The sequence below is a fragment of the Tachypleus tridentatus genome, chromosome 12, assembly GCF_004210375.1.
Source record: "Tachypleus tridentatus isolate NWPU-2018 chromosome 12, ASM421037v1, whole genome shotgun sequence".
NCBI lineage: Eukaryota > Metazoa > Arthropoda > Merostomata > Xiphosura > Limulidae > Tachypleus > Tachypleus tridentatus.
Genome location: NC_134836.1, coordinates 4123484 through 4135561, shown reverse-complemented (window position 1 = coordinate 4135561; position 12078 = coordinate 4123484). Strand labels below are relative to the sequence as shown.

Below are 12078 nucleotides of genomic sequence, written 5' to 3'. Positions count from 1 at the left end.
TCGTCCTTTCAGCCGTGGGGGCGCATGATGTAACGATCAATCCCTGTATTCTTTGGTAAAAGAGTTGGCGGTAGGTTGTGATTTATAGCTGCCTTTGCGCTAGCCGTCCCTAATTTAGCAATGTAAGACTCGAGGGAAGGCAGCTATAGATCACAACCTACCAAAAATTAGCTCTCGTGTAGCTTTGCACGAAATTCAAAAACACACAAACATTTATAGGGGTAAGAAACCTGTCTTTTTATGACTTTATATATACCATGAAAAATTTAAGCTTTCTTCTATTCATTAGTGCTTTTATTCTTTTTCTAAAGTTTTATTTCCAATATTTCAGACCCTTACAATTAATGATGGGGGGAAAAAGTTGCGCATCATTTTTTTGCATGATTTCAAACTTGGTCATGATACATCACAAACAGCTTACAATATCAACCAAGCATGGGGCGAAAGAACTACCTCTGAACGTACAGTACTCCGTTGACTCCAAACGTTTTGTAATGGAGATGTGAATATCGAAGATAAGGAAAACAGAGTTCGTAAAAATGAGAAAAAAATTGCCGTTTTGAACTGTGTTCTATGGTGTTTTTGAGCAACGAAAATGACTCATTTCTTGATCGAACTGTCACTTGCGACGAAAAGTGGATTCTTTACGAGAACAAAAAGCGATCTGCACAATGACTCAACTGTGACGAGTCTTTAAAACCTTTCCAAAGCCAATGTTAAACCAACAGAAGATTATGCTCACTGTATGGTGGTCTGTGGTCGGTATTATCCATTACAGTTCGCTCAACCAGGGCCAGAACACCACGGCTGAGGTTTACAGTCAAGAACTAGAAGAAATTCATAGAAAGTTGGTGAAAAAATGCCAGCATTAGTCAACTGAAGTGGACCAATTTTGTTTCATGATAATGCTCGGCCATATGTTGTTCAAAGAAATGGGATATGAAACATTGTCTCATCCTCCTTCCTCCCCAGGTCTGTCGCTCACCGAACGTCATGTTTTCAAGCATTTTAATAACTTTTTACCGGAAAAATAATTCAACAACAGAGCAGCACCAGAAGATGGCTTTAAATAATTTTTGCATTCTAGGACTTCAGAGTTTTTTCGTTATGGCATAAATAGCCTTGTTTCTTGTTGGCAAAAATGTATAGATTCACTAGGTTTCTATTTTGATTAATAAAATTCCTTTTGAATTGTTTGTTATTTTTTATCACAGCTAACATCTTAAATTCGCCAATATTTTTCGAACAACCTAATATTTCAAATCAGCATTTATGTTTACATAACTATCGTAAAGAGTAATTTTAACAAAGAGTGGTATTAAAAGAAAATTCGGAAACATAGGGATTTCTTAAAGCTGGCTCTTCACAAATGAACGTGACGTAGAAAATGTGAATTTAAACTTATATTAATTACCTCTGAAAGTAAAGATGTGAGCTAGAAACAAAAATTAACTGAAGTAGAAAACTTCTGTATTTCTGAACACCATAGATTTTTCTTGAAAGGTGACCTTATACCAGCAAAAATATACACTGAGTGGCCACTTTATTAGGTACACATATTTAGTACTGAGCAGGACCCCCTTTTTGCCTCCAGAACAGCCTGAATTCTTCGTGACATGGATTCAGCAAGATGCTGGAAACATTCCTTAGCGATTTTGGTCTATGCTGACTCGATAGCATCACGTAGGTCCTGCAGATTTGTCAACCTCCCGTTCCACCTCATCCCAATGTGCTCTATTGGATTGAGATCTGGAGACTGTGCAGACCTTTGGAGTATACTGAAGTCACTGTAATATTCATGGAACAAGCTTGAGATGATGCGTGCTTTGTGACATGGCGTATTATCCTGCTGGGTATAGCCATTGGAAAACGGGTAGACTGGCCATAAAGAGATGCATATGGTCAGCAACATCGGTCAGGTACGCTGTGACATTCAAGTGATGTTCAAGTAGTATTAAAGGGCCTAATGTGTACTAAGAAAACATTCTTAACACATTACACCACCATCAGCAGCCTGTACCATTGAGGAAGAATGGATCCATGGATTCATGCTGTTTACGCCAAATTCTAACCTTACTATCTGTGTTGCAGCAGAAATCAAGATTCGCCAAACCAGACGATGTTTTTCCAATCTTCAATCGTCCAGTTTCGATGATCCCATGCTCACTGTAGCCCAGCTGACAGAAGTGGAACACGACGTGATCTTCTACTGCTGTAGCCCATTTGCTTCAAGGCTTGATGTGTTGTGCGTTTAGAGATGCCCTTCTGCACACCACTGTTGTGATGAGTGGTTATTTGAGTATTTGTGTCCTTTCTGTAAACTTGAACGAGTCTGGTCATTCCCCTCTGACCTCTCTCATTAACAAAGTGTTTTGCCCACAGAACTGCCGCTCACTAAATGTTTTTTGTTGTTCGCACCATTCTCTGTAAACTCTAGAGATTGTAGTGCACGAAAATTCCAGGAGGTCAGCAGTTTCTGAGATGTTGGAGCCACCACATCTGGTACCAACAATCATTCCATGATCAAAGTCGCTTATATCACACATCTTTCCCGTTCTAATGTTTTGTTGAACAATAACTGAACCTATTAACAATGCCTGCATTCTTTATATATTGAGTTGCAGCCACATGATTTACTGTTTGGCTATTTGCGTTAAAGAACAGGTGAATCTAATAAAGTGGCCACTGTTCAAGTTTAATTGCTATTTATAGCTAAAAGCATTCCTTTACCATAATAAATATGTACCTACTGAATAATTCCTGAAGTATAAATATATACTTTTCAAGAGGGAACCTTATAGAGGTTCGGCGTTGGCAGGTTGTGAGGACGCCTAACTCGTTATCTGCCACAACATGCAGTCGTGAGGGCATTATAATGTTACAGTCAATCCCCTTTTACTGATAAATTAGGAACAGCTAACGCAGATAACTCTCGTGTAGCATTGCGCGAAATTCAGAAGAGACCAACCTTATAGTCTGTCCGTTTTATTTTGTTTTTAACAGTTAAATTTGTAAACACTTATGACAAAACACCCTAGGATATAACCTAAAAGGCTGCTGTTTTTTTATGAGTGAATGGATAATGATTAACATTTCCCCGATGATATTTTTTGTATGCATGTATAGCGTTAGCTGCAGAGTCCGCATACTTACGCATCAGGATTGTATTTGGAAACCTGGCTTTTCTGAGAGAATGGACATTCAAGATTCCTATTTCATAGTGATGTGACAATCAATGACATATCCTAGACTCATTAAACGTCAGGGACAACTGCTAGCCCAAATCCTCGTCAAGATGTACAGCTTAAACTTATCATTTAAACTTTGGGACTTATCTATTATTGACCTACGAACTTGTTTATTCAATGAAATTTAACATAAACTACAAAGACCCAACATGTGTGACTATCAGGCCTTGGGAATATTAGGCAATCATCATAAGGACAGCTTACCACTAAAATTAATTTCCTTATTGAAAAAGAAATTATATATTGGTTTTCTATTGTTTAATAACCATGTTTTAGTTTACTTCCAAAAGAGGTATAACTTATAATAATTAATATCTAATTAACTCTTGGTATATAATTTGAAATGTATTTACATGCGGTAATATTGAGCTAAAGTTCAGTAGATAGTCAAGAGATGGCAGTGTAATTCTGAGCTATTTGATTTGGTTATATAATTGTTTAACATTTACATATAAATATACCTCTAAAAGTACAAAAATTTAAATAGTAATAATTTTCTCAGCTTTTTATCTGGGAACTAGTAAACAAGTGCAGACAAGTATACCTTTTTAAATGCTGCGCAGAAGTGTGCGCTGAATGTTACTTAGTTTAGTATTTAATTTAAATATGAATTTTAAACGAGGTCCAAAGAAAAATTTTAATAAATAGAAACCATTAGTGATTTAGTGGTTAGTGAGTCGGCTGTATATTACAGTTTTCATGGTTCACACAGTTGTCGCAGAAGAAGTCGCTTTCCCCATAATTTTAGGGACGATAGTACATTATAAGAGAGACGGTCAAATCCCACCATACGATTAGAGTAGTTAAAGAGTTGTCAGTTTCACAATACAAAGGCTAACGCAGATAGATAGCTCTCGTGTATATTTGCACAATTATCTGGAACGAATAAACAAACCACAAGTGACACACACAACATTTTTTTACAAGTCGTTTTCGAATGTGTTATTTCTGACTGTTGACTCTAGGATCTTAAAACTGTAATATGATTTTCACAACGAAAGAAACAAGAAAGGATAATTTCTTTTTCACGCGACTGAATACAATACGTACTGACAACAAACATTGCGTTTGTATACAATATGGTTTCCTTTTTGTTTTAAGAGTTCCCACAAAATTGTTCAGGAAAAACAACAAAAATATTCGTTCATCACACTTTCATAAACAGAGGATATATCCTTTGGATCTATATAAATTCTGTTTTGTGTTACTTGTTGTTTCATGTCTAATTTGTTTAGATCTGTTATGTAATCCCTTGTCTTAAATTATAAATAGTGAGTGTAATAAGGGTACAAAAACAAAGACATGGTCGCAGCTACTAATCAAAGGGAGTATGGGCGCAACATTTCAGGTTTTTAGGTTCTTTCCTCTTGGAACTGGCCCAGCATGGCAAGGTTGGTTAAGGCGTTCGACTCGTAATCTGAGGGTCGCAGGTTCGAATCCCCGTCGCACCAAATATGTTCATCCTTTCAGCCGTTAGAGCGTTATAATGTTACGATCAATCCCACTATTCATTGGTAAAAGAGTAGCCCAAGTGTTGGTGGTGGGTAGTGATAACTAGTTTCCTTCCTTCTAGTCTTACACTGCTAAATTAGGGATGGCTAGCGCAGATAACCCTCGTGTAGCTTTGTGCGCAATTTAAAAAAAAACACCTCTTGGAACTATGGCGGTTACACACATAAAGATATGCGCGTAAGCATACACGCGCGTATCTGTCTATGCTTTCTAGTTTTAATGTAAAGAACCAATTTTTTCGACGTGACTTTTTGCTAGTTTGTCTCATTAAAAAGAGATGTGCATGGATCCACGCATATGAATTATATTAGTAATACCTAAGTGCGTACTCTCAGGGCCTACTTAGTATGGTTGCGAAATTTCACATTTCTAGGTTCTTTCTTTTTGGAGCAACGGTGGTTAGTTCTTTTCTATCTGGCTTTTCGCTAACTTGTCTCGAAGAAAGATGCGCGCACGCATATGGGTAAGTAATAATACCCAGCTGCACACCCTCAAAGCCCACTTAGTATAGGAGCAATATTTAAGGTTTGTAGGTTCTTTTCTCTTGGATGTATGGTAGTTACACGGACAAGCACGTGAGCACGCACACTCATGCGTTTCTCTCTGTGATCTCTGTTTGTACTATGAGAAATCACTTTTTTTCTACGTGATTTTCTCGCTAGCTTGCCTCATTAAAAAGATGCTCACGCGAATAAGTAATAATACCCAGTTGCACATCCGCAGGGGTCACTTAGTACGTGTGTAAAATTTAAGGTTTCTAGGTTCTTTCCTCTTAGAGTTATGTCGATCACACACACAGGGTAACAGACACGCCCTTTTATTATTACAGTCTGAAAAAGATGACCTAACAACTTGTAGATCAAGCAACCACAGTATCATTGAGAGAAATCTGTATTAATAGTGCTAAAAGCTATTTATGAAGATAAAAAATATATGTTGTAATACTTCAACTACATTATGCATGTTATATCCAGTACCTTATGCCAAGACCCAGACTACAACAGACATAAAATTAAAGAAAGGTGCACGGTGAAATAAAATAACCCCCACCCCTCGAAAGAAAATGCTGGCAATTTCTATGAAAAATTAAATGTATGTTATTGTGTCAGTTAAGTGCGTTGTTAAGTAAATATTTTACATTACTTATTTGTTTCAGTTTTATATTGTTATTAAAAATTCGGTTGAGTAAGCTAGAGTGGTTGTGAAACTCACAACATATATCAAGTGCACTTTCCTTCTGTGGACAATAATGTATGATAAGACATGAAATAAAAAAATAACGTATCGTTAGTGTTAGTGTTGCAGTTCTTGTATATATATATGTTATATTATTGTATACACGTAATTGCTTTTACACATTAGCTCTCAGAAGTACTAATATCGCCAGGTGGTTAAGGCACTCGACTCGTAATCTGAGGGGGATGGGTTCGATTCTCCGTCGCATCAACCACGCTCTCATTTTCAGCCGTGGGGGCGTTATAATGTGACGGTCAGTAGCACTATTCTTTGGTTAAAAGAGTAGTCCAAGAGTTGGCAGTGAGTGGTGATGACTAGCTGCCTTCCCTCTAGTCTTACACTATTAAATTAAGAACGGCTAGCGCAGATAACCCTTGCGTAACATTGCGCAAACTTCAAAAACAAACTAATATCGTTTTTACCTCTTGACTCTGCGGTTGCTTGATCTGTTCTGGGAATAAGAATACTAGCTTGCTGTTTCTTTTGAATTATGCTAAAGTTAACTGAAGTGATAATAATAGATTATTGGTATTAAATAAATATATTCATGAATAATATTGACAGTGGCCCTTATCGTAGCTCTGAATTGTAATAACTTTAATAAAGCTGATAATAATTACACTTCACTTACTTGAAGCTGCTGTTATTGCAATTTATGACGTAAATAGGCTTACGTCACTACTATGCTTATCATATCCCAGACAGCCTGACAAACCCTGATACTAGGTGTAAGGCACTGGATATAGTATATATAATTTAGTTGTCATATTACAACATGTACGTTTTGCCTTCGTTCATAGATTTTAGCACTATTAATGTAGATTTCTCTCGTTGACACCGTGGTTGTTTGATCCCTTCTGGAAACATGAAGACTTTTTGTTGGTTCACCAACAAAGAGATCCAACAGTTAAAGAACGCATTTTTCACGATTAGGTCGCTAATAGAGAGATTCAACAGGTGGCCTGTTGTAAAAAATGCACTTGTCAATGTAATACTCCACATTTATTGGAGTATTGGTTCTTTTTTAAACAGATAGAATCCAAACATATCAGAAGTATGTATAAAAACTGTACTACACCTGTTAATGTATCATAATTAATAATATGATTGTATTTTCTGTTATCGTTTTCATAAAATAACAAAAGACATCGACATCTCGTGGTTGCCACGACGACACCGCTCCTTTATGTATATTGTTTATTATTAAAGAATAATCTCGTATGTTTTCAACAGAACCGGCTATGTTTATTGCTTGAATATATAAAATAACAACGTTAGTCTTCGATAGTTTACAGAACATATATATTTATGCTACACGATACTGTCGAAGTAAAAAAATAAAATTTCATTCAACAACGACAAAAAAGTCACAAAACTATTAAGTCCCTGTTACCATGGTGCCAGTTTGTCTGCTGGGCGGAGTCTTGTAAAGAAAAGATTCTTTGTTCCTTTAGGCTTGAAGAATTCTGTTTGAGAGTTGTATCACAAACTTGATCATTCTACCATTAAATATATGGCCAGCGAGTCCTAATGTAGAGGGTGGCAACGCTACTCACAATGTCTAGGATCGGGTTCTGAAGAGTTACGTCTCAGTATAACAACCGAGATTTCTATATAAGTGCTGAAGTGTAAAAAGAGACACAATCGTTCGCATGAAAGCTGGGATCAGTGCACAAACAACCGAACACACATACACACCGATGTATCATTAACATGTACATGTGTGTAACGAGCAGCAGGAACACGTGTAGTTACATTAAAGTCTGTGCTTTCTGAATGGTTTACTTGTTCATAATTTATGGCCAGAAATATCGCGTGCTTCCTCAAAGCCTTTTTTGTTGTGACTTTACAAGCTCTCTCAGATAGAGTCGTCGTGATTTATCATATTAATCCAAAGTTATTTTGTTTTCTAACATTCTAAGCTTTTTAAAGTGGTTAATGAAATCTAACTGCTTCAAGTTAACATATGTTTATAATGGCAGAGATATCACACAGATGAAAGGTTATGAGAATCTTCAGCGGCTCTTGTAAAAGGTGAACCAGCAATAAGTTTGTGGACTTACAAAACTAAAATTCGGGGTTCGATTCCCTGACATAGATAGAATGCAGATAGCCCACTGTGTAACCTCTTTTGTAAGAAACAACTTCTGTCGAAAGAAATTCTCTAAGATAAAACAATAACTAAAAACTACACATTTATTGAAATATAACCTTAAGACAGAAGAGTATTTAGGTGAGGCTGATAGTCAAGGGCGATAAGTTGTTGGAAGAATATTAACATTACACTTTAAAAACTAAAAATATGTATGTTAGAAAAGTTTACACCGGAAATTAAGTGTCTTTTATAACTTAACACTTACTCAAAGGTCTCTTATTTTTCGCTATTTGTATTGGCAGGACGGGCATTGTTTTAATGTTAGTGATTTTTATTGGTACACAGTTTTGTCTTGCCGTTCAATATAAAGTAAGTGAATTTACATGTTTTCTCTCACTACTATATGGTATTCAGTTTGGCTCTAATCTAAGTAGTGTCAAATATTCAGTATTGAATATATGCATTTTAAATGGACTAAAAATTGAAATTTACCTCTAAGATCCTTATTTTGATCTTGACATTGCACATGTGACAAATCGGATGTAAAAATAAATATTCTCGAGAGAAAATTGTCTCATTGAAAAAAAAGTTTCATTGAAAGATAAGTTTCTGCCGTTATATTTGTTTAAAAAACTGAGCAATAATGTTATTTAGTCTTTTTACACAATAGCGCCATTTAGTCTTTTTACACAATAGCGCCATTTAGTCTTTTTACACAATAGCGCCATTTAGTGTTTTTACACAATAGCGCCATTTAGTCTTTTTACACAATAGCGCCATTTAGTGTTTTTACACAATAGCGCCATTTAGTCTTTTTACACAATAGCGCCATTTAGTCTTTTTACACAATAGCGCCATTTAGTCTTTTTTTACACAATAGCGCCATTTAGTGTTTTTTACACAATAGCGCCATTTAGTCTTTTACACAATAGCGCCATTTAGTCTTTTTTACACAATAGCGCCATTTAGTCTTTTACACAATAGCGCCATTTAGTCTTTTTAATAGCACATTTAGTCTTTTTACACAATAGCGCCATTTAGTCTTTTTACACAATAGCGCCATTTAGTGTTTTTACACAATAGCGCCATTTAGTCTTTTTACACAATAGCGCCATTTAGTCTTTTTACACAATAGCGCCATTTAGTCTTTTTACACAATAGCGCCATTTAGTGTTTTTACACAATAGCGCCATTTAGTCTTTTTACACAATAGCGCCATTTAGTGTTTTTTACACAATAGCGCCATTTAGTCTTTTACACAATAGCGCCATTTAGTCTTTTTACACAATAGCGCCATTTAGTCTTTTTACACAATAGCGCCATTTAGTGTTTTTACACAATAGCGCCATTTAGTCTTTTTACACAATAGCGCCATTTAGTCTTTTTACACAATAGCGCCATTTAGTCTTTTTACACAATAGCGCCATTTAGTCTTTTTACACAATAGCGCCATTTAGTCTTTTTACACAATAGCGCCATTTAGTGTTTTTACACAATAGCGCCATTTAGTCTTTTTACACAATAGCGCCATTTAGTCTTTTTACACAATAGCGCCATTTAGTCTTTTTACACAATAGCGCCATTTAGTCTTTTTACACAATAGTTGCTCCTAAAATACAGATAATTATCCATGAAAACAAGTTAGTAAAAAACTTTTATATCTTACCTTATTTAAGTTACAATGAAGGATAAGTTTATTAAATCTGTAACAAAAACTAAGCAATAATGTTATTTAATATTTTTTGCATAATTGTTTTTCTTAAAACCTAAATAAATACTCATCTAGTAAAATATATGTTCCTAAAAGTAGGTTAGTACTTTATCCACAGTGCACACAGGAAGAGGTTAATATCTTTATTTGATCTATGAATTATAGATCCAAGTTAATGTATAATTTCCCCAAGTTTAATAATAATTACTTATATTTAGCCCTACCTTCTTCCACATGTGTTGGAAAAAACACCCTGTTGTTTTCCTATGTATAAAGAACAAATAATTCCATATGAGTAAAAAGCATATAATGTCATCTATGTATGCCTTTATCGTTACATATACCATCCAAAAACAACACCACAAATAATATTCAGTTCTTTATAAACATCAAAATATTTCATTCAAAATAAAATGTATAATTACTTGCACAGAAGAGAGTTGAAAATAACTACTTGAATTATAATTATCGTGTTAAAAATACAAAACGAAAAGAAATAAGTCTGAGCACAATTAGAAATTAATGGATTTTAAAGAAATTTCCAACACAGAGCCAAAAAATATGAAAGAACAACATTTTGAGTAGCTCGTTATTTTAGGGAAAATGTTAACATGCCTTAAAAAGTTTATAAAACAAGGGTATTTATCACTGAGAGAAGGAGGGGTGTGCAATGACCCCATCCTCTTCTGCACATGCATGGGAGAAGTTTATGTGCAGCAGTGTTACAAAAAACAACAACTAACTAATACGTCATATGGCTTTTTATGCCTACTTTATTAGTTAGGAATTAGTTTATAAATGTTTCTTTAATTTGTACGTGAACTATAATACATCATAAACTTCACAAACTCGTGAATTAGTAGACTGAAATAGACGAAATTAAAGATAAAAGGAGAGTACGTAGGTTAAAAATAAACAATTTAACAAGAGCTCAAAACTCTATAACCCGAGCACTTTTGAAAGGTGGTCTTTTCTTCATCACAGACAAATTAACTTCTCATGTATTTGTCTATCATAGACATGTGGTGTGTTTTGTGAAGATTCTAGAAAATTCATCTTACATTATTACTTCCTGTATTGCACTCAGCTAGTTTAGTAAGATGCTATGTTATCCTAAATTTTTATTTTTAGTCTCTCAAACACAGTGTCCCGTTAGTATTTTGGAAATACTTTAAATTAATCCATTATTCAGTTAGATTATTCAAGCTTTTTTATTGTTTATCTTTGTTTTCTGATTTTTGTTTAAGATTTCTTTGGTACGTGACTCATCTCTGGTAACGTTACCTTTTCCAGACATTTTCATCTGTAAAACATTTTACTTGCATTTTTATTACTGTATATATTGTCATTTGGAAACATGCTCTTATAACCTTATGCTTAAGCTTTGTCACTCAACAATATTTTCTTGTTTTATTCCTAACCTTTGTTAGTTGACAACATTTGTGTGTAATTTTACTTCTAACCTTTGCCACTCAACATTTTCTTATAATTTAATTCGTAACCTTTGCCACTTGATATTCGTATGTTTTCGTTATCTTTCGTTAGTTGACATTTTATTAAGTTTACACAATTTCACTGCAGAAAAATAAATCATTCCAAAACTTTTCCAAATGACAAATTTCTTACATTTTCGTTATTTTTGTCACCTGACTATATTTTATATATTTTCGCAACGTTTTCTTCTATTTTCAATCTCAAACTTTCTTCACCTGACAACAGATTATCCTGTCTATCCGTGAACGATCATCTCCAAGCTTACATAAAGCTATCAAAACGTATACAAGTATAAAAGGAAACTAACCTGAACTTCCATGGTTTCCGTGTGAATGTGCGTGGTACTCGTGGTTCACGCATTCTGGTCCCTGAACCCACGTCGTCTTACTATGATCAAGGTCTCCAACAGATGTCGCCCAACAAATATCCCTGATTCACTCCTACTTTTTGAATGGCTAAAAAGTGTGTAAGCTGATAAGAGAAGTCTTACACTGCTAAATTAGAAACGGCTAACGCAGATAGCCCTCGTGTAGCTAGATGAAAGTCACCTAGTCATCACTACTCACCAAAACGTTTGGGCTACTCTTTTACCAAAGAATAGTGGGATTGACAGTACCATTATAACACCTCCACATCTGAAAGGGCGAGCATGTTTGGTGTTACGGGGATTTGAACCTGCGACCCTCAGATTGCGAGTCGAGTGCCTTAGCCACCTGACCATTCTGGACCTTGAAAACAAAATGAAAAAATCTTCCTGCAAAACAGAGTATTCTTGTTCAAAA

At 35.1% G+C, this 12078-nt stretch overlaps 1 pseudogene across 1 annotated transcript in view; it reads right to left on the bottom strand.

The window, feature by feature from the left end:
- Positions 1 to 11705, bottom strand: part of LOC143235517 (neuronal-specific septin-3-like) — a 54333-nt pseudogene extending 42628 nt beyond the window's left edge. The window contains exons 1-2 of the transcript XR_013019234.1: positions 11604 to 11705; positions 10027 to 10066 (exon numbers count right to left, since the gene is read on the bottom strand). The product of XR_013019234.1 is annotated as a neuronal-specific septin-3-like (transcript). The remainder of the gene's footprint in view (positions 1 to 10026; positions 10067 to 11603) is intronic.
- Positions 11706 to 12078: the final 373 nt, after the last annotated feature.